A 7,838-nucleotide genomic window follows, 5' to 3' on the forward strand; every position below is an offset into this window, starting at 1 on the left:
TATGTGAGCATAAATAACGCTGATGAACTTTATTGAGGACAACTTGTCAATTAACTGACAGATTGTTATTTTACCACTAATTAAAGGCTTCCTTGTAATAAAAGCATTCTCGTCATTCTATAAATTTTACATCTAAAAATATTCATGAAAATTATAGAGCTGTTTTATAATAAGACAGCTTGCCTGACTCACTCTCAATGCTTGGCAAGAAATATTTAAGGTTGAAATGGGCCAACATACATGTAATTATGTCAAATCAATGACACAGTTATATGCCCTTGCAGCATATATATGTGGGTTCAGATCATACATCTATGCAATATTTCAAAGGTGTAACATGTCAGGTGGTACATAAAAACCTTACCTTAAATTTTTAGTCACATTAAAGGGACTCCACTGAGGTTTTTTGAAATGACTGGATTGCAAATATTTTTTTAAGACTAATGTTCCATTTGATGTACGTGTAGCTTTAGACCTATATTTGTGTGCAAAATTTCAGATTATTTCAGATCTTTCACTCACTCTGTTTTACTCCAGAATTCTGTGAAAAATGACTCAAAATTTAAAAAAAACAATGCAACGTACACATACACTTTTCACTTAAATTCATCTAAGAATAGCACAAAATACAATTTCAACTTGAATCATTATCTTTCTATTTTAAGTACCTCAGCTGATCTTTGTAAGAAATTAAATGTATTTTTAGGTTTTTTTAACTGAGTGGAGTTCCTTTAATATAATACCAGCCCTATGCTCACCAGTACTAGAACAATCATAAAAATATAACTTTGAGTTTAATAATAGCAAGCATTGTAACCACTAACTAACATTTCTAGAATTGATCTATTATTAGTGTGACAATCATAACCAAACATAAGAATCAAACCTAAAACCTATTGCTGTGCTGGTGGCAATCAATGAGACATGACCACATAATGCAACTATTGCTATCTACATGTAAGATTATGGAATCTGCAGTTAAAATACCTCAATTTCACTGAATTTTAAAGGGGGGGGGGGGTTGTTTTTTCCATAGCACCCAGTTGAACACAGTATAGGTCATATGGCAACTTTTTCTAAGCTTTACTGGTGGAATAATACCCCAGGACCAAGGTACCCTTCGGCATGAACAGTAGAACCAACAATGTTCTGTTAACTAGCTGGATTATATAAGCTTCCTCACATGAACAATCTGTAGTCCCTACAAGGGATCCATGGGAGTTAACTTCAAACCACTTGTCCCTCAACACCGTCGGCTCGAAAAAAACTTTTCTTATATATTAAATAAGTAACCACGTTCCTCTACATTTTAATCACTCAAAAACGAAATACAGCCATGCGTTATGCAACCATCTAAATCATAAAAAGGATACTTGCATGAAAAAGTTTGTGTTTGTTAATTTACATAATGACATATTAGAAAACCTCATGATTCGGCTACATGTATGTGCATTATATCATGAATTGTAAGATATTTTGTTCCCAGAGACATTTTCAAACCGTTCATGCAGCTGTGCGTGCTCATTATAAATTAGAACCATTATTTCTTTATAATGTAGATCTATACACTTGGAAAATTTACCTGAAATAAATTGAAATTCAAGACACCAAAAAACCAACTGTGTGCCCAAAGTTGTGAACATTAATCCAAAATTAAATCCCTGGTATTTTTATTTTCTTACATATTACATTCCTACCGTGGTATTTTTGGTGTTATCTTGATAATGTATATCAAACACTATCTAAGTAAGGCCAACCAAATCAATGAATTTATTGTTTGTTTCTCATCATTTATCATTATTTTGTCAGTTTCTCATTTTGGGTGTTCAGTGACACACTGACTTAAAAATAGAAGCAACCCCCCCCACCACAAAAAAAAATCAAATTCTTTCACCTCCTAAGAAAATTTGAACCATTTTTACTCATTTCTTTTATTTATGGACAAATTATGTATAAGACATTTCTAGTATTAAATGGAAGTTTTTCAAATATTTCTAAAAATCTACCTCAAGTGGTTTTTTCCCCCAATTTAAGACGGGAAAATTGCCCCAGTATTTTAACATATACATATTTAAATACATACGTATACATATTTGTAGAAATAATTTTGTGAATATATCAGTATATACAACAGTGTTTTCATTCATTCGACTGACATGACAGTGAACTTGCAATTACAGTACGTAGAAACCATTTTATCTATCTAATATGGTGATCTATATAAATATCTACTATCTGTCCAAATAAAACACTCGTTATCCGGGCAGTTTTTTTATCTGTTTATCTTCAAGTTGTCATTAAAGAATAGAAATACCATATATCAAGGTGGGCCGACACATATACAAATATTTGCATTTAGCAAATATACTATTGCGATCACTTCCTAGATAGTGAGACAATTCTTTACTGACAGAAGAGGCCACAACATGCAATCTTCATAATAAAATTTACAATTCTTGGGCACTATAATAAGCTTATTTCTTAAGAATAAGTATATTTTGGTATTTATTTTTTTGTATCTGGTTAAATTTGTAGTGCAATACCAAATGCACTCTCATTGATGCCTGTTTAAATGTAAGTGCATCTAATAGTAATATGTAAAACAAGATTGTCAAGAGATAATAAAGGCCAAGTGGTGGTACATTGTATACTGCTATGTGGTCAACTAGTCAGATGCACAAACTGCAAGTGTTTGAACCCTGTCAAACAGGGTATGCTAAGACTAAAGAACACAAAGAAATGAAATGTGTACCAGTAAGCTAGTCTAGCTGTGTAATCAAAGAAAGTCAATTCCAGAAGATTCCAATTAATTGTTCCTTACTACTATTGGTATGACACATATTGCAAGGTTGCAAGGCAGTGATTTCCCTCACTTAATTGGGAAGAGGCCTTAATTAAGCCTCTTGACTTTGGGAAAAATTATCGCTAAAATTGCTGATTTGGGAAGTAAAAAAGCTGGTTTAAGTTCAGATTTTTGGGAAAACTGCATGATTTTTAAGAAAATTTCAATTGGGAAGAGACCATTTTTCGGAGTCTGTTATTTAAGAAGGAAAATCACTGCAAGGTGTAATGAAAAATATTGACAAGTTCAACATCATTCCATATATTTTAAGACCTTGTTTAATACATTATATATCCTAATTTATATATCCTAATGCTTTATCTGTGAATTTCAAAACAAACAAAGCACAAAATAAAATTACATATTTTCTAATGCTAATCAATATGATAAAAACAGTAGGACTTCATTCATTAAAAATCATTAGCAGGTAAGCCAGGTATGTTTGAAGTTAATTGTTATCAGCAGACTGCATAACATTAATTAACTTTAAAGAAACACCATTAAAGAGTCAATTCCTGTCAGAATAATCAAATAAACAGTATTAACTGACAGTAATAAAAGATAATGAATAAATGGAAACATAGATCAGGTCTAATCATATCTATATTAATATTTGAATACAATTTATAATTATAGTACTTGTTTGATGCAAGTGCTGACAATCAGCTAATATAAATCAGATAATTATCTGCATAGATACTTTTTACAATATCAATTGAAAAATAACTGGAAAAGACATTTGATTGAGTATAATAAAATCTGTTACAAGTAAGGCCCCCACGATTACACGTTTAAACACGTTTTGATTTTCATTCATAAACATTTACGATATTATTTACCGTTTAATCGAAATGACCATATTGTCTTACAAAATTTCTTAATCATTGCCTGTAATCATGGATTTTATCAATTGTAATGGTTGATTCCAAAGTAAACAAACGGAAAATATGTGTTTACAACCCTCCACACAGCATTACGGTGCAAAATTGCTCGTGACATAATACATTTTTGGTAAAAAATGGGGATACAATGCAAAAAATGTGTGCTGACTCAATCATGATGAGCCCTGCACATTCTTTATTTGTACATGTATAAAAAATAGAAAGAAAGACATCATTTGGCGACTCAAATACATGGTGTGTATAGAACATAGAGGTACCACCGTTTAAACGGTATCATTTCGATTCTTAACAATCGTGTAAACGTTTATAAAAAATTGTAAACATGGGAGCCTAAGTTACAAGACTGTATAATTTATAAATAGTCCATAGCTGAGTGGTTGAGTTTGTTGACTTCAAACCACTTGCCCCTCACAGATGTGGGTTCGGTTTGGATTCTTTCATGTGAGGAAAATTTCTCGCTACCTTACAGAGATTCAGTGGTACTACTTGAGTGCCAGTTAAGTCCCCGAAATAACACACAAAGGGGAACCTGGCATGTTCCTATATTAGTGAAGCTGGGATTAGTCGTCATATGACTTCTACAGTGTTGGTGCTATGTGAAAGCCAACCAAAACTAATACTTAATAACATTTGATTCAAACCAATATGGGACCACCCGGAAAATTTTCAATGAAGTTTAACATTTTTAAATATAAATTAGCAGAGCAGACACTTATGTACCTTTTTTACAAGTTTTCAAGTCAGCTTTATTGTTTATTAATAGTGAAGTTGTTTTAAACATCTACTAAAGTAAAAAGATAGAGAGTTGTCAGGTAAACCTGGTTTCAATTGTTGCTGGACAATTTCTGAGTGTGCTGTTAAAACAGAAATATTATCAATACATACTTATGACAAAGCATACAAATAACCTGTATAGTTTAACTCATTGGTTCAATTTGGTTGTAGGAACTATTTTTTTGCCTGAACTGGGAGATTTATGTCATACTGCAAATCTTAAACTTATTGCTTTCATGTTAGAGAATAAACTTGCCAAGAGGAATGACGAACTACATGTATCATATCTAACAAACTTGCTAAAATAACATCAACAATATTATAATGAAACATGAATTAATTCATATGATACTTTCATTTTACAAATAACAAAGCATAGTCTTTCCAGCTTGTTTCATAGGTTTGGAAAGATTGCAGTTAACTTAATTCCCCCTTTTTATAGCCCAGTCTGTAGAAGGTTGCAGAGGTGACTTATTGTATTTGTACAATGCTATCGTAATGATGAATTAATTAACAATTTACCCCACAGGTTTTTTTTAATCAATTATAAATGTGGTCACCTTCTTGTATACCCTTTACTCAAATTAGTATTCATGATCAGTAGATTTAATTAATCACTCCTAAAGCAAGCCTGAATGTCAGAACAAGCTTGAATGTCAATTACTTAACAACCATTTGTTGTTTTCACCAATGAAATTACCGCTATCACATGTATCTCATGATGAGACCTGTAGGCATGTTTAATGTACAGTCAAATCAAGGGGAAAAGTAACAGACAGTGTCACAAGGGGAAATGTGATTTAATTGTGTTTCTACTTAAGACACAATAGTTTTGACTTGACACCGGATTCCATATTTTTTAAGGCGAATTTTCATAATTTCTAGTCATTTTATGTATAAGGCAAAATTATCAAGGTAATCTTCTAGATTAGCAGAGTAGACCCCAATGTATATTTGGGGAGTAAAACTTGTATATATAATAAACTAAAGAAAAAGGAATGAACTGTAGCCTGTAGGTATACTGGATACTCCAGGTTTATATCAAGCTTCAAGAGCAGGCCGGGACCTTATTGCTAGATACACATAGTGATAGTGATGGTTTTGATGGCCTATGAACAGGGACGTCGGTTAAAATAATCATTCATTTTTATTTTACAGTCTCCGCTTTAAAAGTGGCATCCTATTCACTACTTCTGCTTATTCTGGTTCCCTGTCCTATAATGGTTCCCATAGAAATGTGCAGGCGACCAGCCTACACATCCATTTTCAATCAGAATTCCTCGGCTTTATAATTTTTATCTTGTAAGTTTAAAAGTTGCGATTGGTCTATTACCCATAATTTTACAGTACTTCTGGCAAAAGTTTTTTAAACTATCTAGCATAGGTATGCTTTGCAGTAAGGCTCGCTTTGCACGCAGGCCTGCTCTTTCGGCTCGCTATATAATCAATCTATAATCTGGTCCCCTTCTATGTTCTCTGCAAGTGGATCAAATTTAGATATCATGTTTAACATGAAATGACGGTATATAGTGTGTGGTTGTGTTGGGTGCTGCCGAAAGTGTGCAGTTGAACAGTTCTTAGTGTATTAAAAACATTAAATGTGTAGACGCAGATGGGTTTAAATCATAATCTGATAAATTATGTACAATTTCTGTCAAAAGCTTTGAGGCTTTACCTTATTCATTTGGTCCCACGGGTCTATTACAAGATACAACTGGTATGATGGCATAGTATTGTTAACAAAAACTGACAATGTTTTGTAATGTTTTTCATTATTTCTCAGGTCTGATGGTCTTACCTGAGCAGTCCTATAGGTGTTGCCGTGTTGGTCTGTGTGAAACTCAAAGGGTTAATGATTTTGTACCTACATATATAGGACATAAATTGTTACGATTTCTTGGCAGGTGATTATTATATTACAATTCAAAATCAATGACAATCGTCAAATCATCTTTTAGAAGTTTTATCTTACCTGACCCCACCTTGTTGACATTTTCCAGGAAGTTGATAAAAAGCGCCATCTGATGTCGTATCTTCTCGGCCATTTCCGTAAAAAAAATCGTCGAGGTGTTCCGATTAAATCGACACTTTTCGATAATTTCCGTCAATTTTCGGTCTCAGAGGTCAGACACTAACATTGATTTTCCCATAATCTAACTGAAAAATTGAGTTTTCATTTTTAAGAGGTGATTTTTGTAGCGGAATTAATTGCCTGTCACATAAAAATGATCCTGTGATTGGGGTAGCCAAACATTTTTTTTGCAAAATGAGTTCAATGAGGTTCATCCCCTTATCATTGAAATTTTCTGCTGATCACAGGACTGACATACACTTTTTATAAATGCAAATATCCAAGTCACAGATTATCATAGACACTTATGAAATATTTAATTTTCTTCAGAAAACAATATAGTGCTAGTTTCTAAATTAGTTTTTATACTTAAAAATACTCCATTTTCATCCAAACACCTCATGTCCAATAAAATCTGCATTTTTTTCCAGCCATGTTACAATGCGAGACTCTGACCTAGACGCCGTCGTCTATTCAGCAATGGGGGAAATTTTAGTCTTGCTTTAGTGTTTCTTTTGTTGTTGTTTTGTTTTTTTTAACAAATCACACTGTTTTCAATTTTTATTTTTAAATAAAAATAGCTTTTCTGATGCACAACATGTCAACGAGATCTAAGCAATTAAAATAAACGTTTAGCTGAAGTGATCGTTCCATGTTTGAATATCATATTCTTTTTATCATTATTTTTTTTACCTAATAAATAACTCGTCAATGAGCCAATCTATATTCTAATAACGGGAACCAAATGTTTTACAGACACACGATGAGGGGTACTGGAATAAAGAAGCTTAAACAACCCACGGTGATAGGCGTTTGAGGGGGTCCTGATTGCAGTAAAACTCATGGTGAAAGACTCAGGGAATACAATGAAGATGACACAACCCATTGCGATAGACCTTTTAAGGGATCCTTATCGAAGTAAAACACACGGTGATATGCCGTTTAGGTGGTGCTGGTCGCAGTAAAACCCACGGTAATAATTAAACTCGAGGAATACAATGAAGCAGACCAAACCCACAGTAATAGGCTTTTTAGGTGGTCCTGGTCGCAGTAAAACCGACCGAGATAAATTCTGGGAATACAATGAAGCACACACAGCCCACGGTGATGGGCCTTTTAAGGTGTCCTGTTCGAAGTAAAACCCACGGTGATAGGCTAATCGAATACTGTGAAGAGAAAAAACAATTTACGGTGATAGGCCTTTTATGGGGTCCTGATCGCAGTAAAATCCACGGTGATAAACTCGAGG

General features: G+C 33.3%; 1 protein-coding gene across 1 annotated transcript in view; it reads right to left on the minus strand.

Annotated features, from left to right (window-relative positions):
- Window positions 1-6,563, minus strand: part of LOC132748684 (myosin-IIIb-like) — a gene marked incomplete at its 3' end in the record, with an annotated part of 66,185 nt that extends 59,622 nt beyond the window's left edge. Inside the window, 1 exon segment of the mRNA XM_060738295.1 lies at window positions 6,491-6,563.
- Window positions 6,564-7,838: the final 1,275 nt, after the last annotated feature.

Source organism: Ruditapes philippinarum, unplaced genomic scaffold (genome assembly GCF_026571515.1).
Source record: "Ruditapes philippinarum isolate M1 unplaced genomic scaffold, ASM2657151v2 ctg3837_1_1_1_1, whole genome shotgun sequence".
NCBI classification, from domain to species: domain Eukaryota; kingdom Metazoa; phylum Mollusca; class Bivalvia; order Venerida; family Veneridae; genus Ruditapes; species Ruditapes philippinarum.